The sequence below is a fragment of the Propithecus coquereli genome, unplaced genomic scaffold, assembly GCF_000956105.1.
Source record: "Propithecus coquereli isolate 6110/MARCELLA unplaced genomic scaffold, Pcoq_1.0 Scaffold14861, whole genome shotgun sequence".
Classification (NCBI taxonomy): Eukaryota; Metazoa; Chordata; class Mammalia; order Primates; family Indriidae; genus Propithecus; species Propithecus coquereli.
Window position 1 is genome coordinate 9,811 of NW_012139260.1, and position 1,589 is coordinate 11,399.

Consider the following 1,589-nt stretch of genomic DNA (forward strand, 5'->3'; position numbering starts at 1 on the left):
TTTTTTTATTATTATTTTAAATCTTGCCTATTATTTTCATAATTTCCCCTAACATTTGTTAATTTGTATTTTTAGGAATCTGTTTTAATTGCTCTTGAAAACCTGATGACAACTTGTTATGGACCACTACCTAGTACAAATTCTTGTGAAAATAATAAAACAGATGTTTCCTCAGCTGACATCGTTTGTAGTAAAACAGCAGAAACAGATGTGCTTTTTAATAAAATGGAATCATCTGGAAATAATTATCCAAATGTTGATACTTCAGCCATTCCCTTCCAAAATGATGTGCATAATGATGAATCTGGAAAAAACACTGATGATTATTTAAATCACCAGATAAGTGTTGGTGACCATTGTGATAGTGATATTAATAGTGAAAATTCTAGTATTGATAAGAATACTAGAAATACATCTCAAGAAATTTCAACAAGTGATTTATCATGGGAGAGCGCCCAAAGGGAACATAGTGAAACTTGTACTGTAGATTCTGTTAAGCACACACAATCAAAAAATGGCATTAAAGACGATTTAGATGAAAGCAGGGAAAATGAGGAAGCAGGATTTCTTGAAAAGTCTTTGGAAATATGTGCAGATGATTGGAGCAAGGGAAATGTACTTAAAAATTCAATGGGAGAGAATATTGAACCTGTGAAAATTTTAGGGCCTCAAAAAAGTTTAGCATGTAAAGTAAGTAATAATAATCATCCAAGCCCTGAACAAAAGAATCTCAGTGAAGGTCCCTGTAACAAAAAATCAAATGTAATAGATAACAAATCTGGACAACTTACAGCTTATGATTTAATTAGCAATAAAATAATCAAGAAACCCATGTCGGCGAGTACCCTTTTTGTTCAAGATTATCGTGCTAAATTTCTCACAGAAAATCCTAAGACCAGTTTAGAGGATGCAACAGTACAAATTGAAGAACTGTGGAAGACATTGAGTGAAGAGGAAAAACTGAAGTAAGTTTCCAGAGCTTACATGTGACCTGCATGTTCAGCTATTTCCATTCTATATGACTCACTGGTTAAAATAATTTTTTTAAACTTCTTATTTATGGAAAAGCAGAATGGAAAATGCCTTTGGCTTGGCTAGAGTACCTTTTTTGGTATTGCTTTTTTTTTTGTTGTTAATTTAGGTTTTTTGGTTTGGGGGTTTCTTGAAGGGGTGTTTTGTTTTTTGTTTGGTACAAGCCTTAACTGCTTTCTGATTTATTAAATTTGTTCTTAAAGTTTTCCATTCATCTTCTCAATTTAAAACACCATTTTCGGCCGGGCGCGGTGGCTCACGCCTGTAATTCTAGCACTCTGGGAGGCCGAGGCGGGTGGATCGCTCAAGGTCAGGAGTTCGAGACCAGCCTAAGCAAGAGTGAGACCCCGTCTCTACTAAAAAAATAGAAAGAAATTATCTGGACAACTAATAAAAAATATATATATAGAAAAAATTTGCCGGGCATGGTGGCACATGCCTGTAGTCCCAGCTACTCGGGAGGCTGAGGCAAGAGGATCGCTTGAGCCCAGGAGTTTGAGGTTGCTGTGAGCTAGGCTGACGCCACGGCACTCTAGCCCAGGCAAGAGAGTGAGACT

General features: G+C 36.2%; 1 pseudogene across 1 annotated transcript; it reads left to right on the top strand.

The window, feature by feature from the left end:
* Positions 1–75: 75 nt before the first annotated feature.
* LOC105806904 lies at positions 76–969 on the top strand (annotated as a pseudogene). Its single transcript, XR_001137300.1, has one exon. The product of XR_001137300.1 is annotated as a PMS1 protein homolog 1 pseudogene (transcript).
* Positions 970–1,589: the final 620 nt, after the last annotated feature.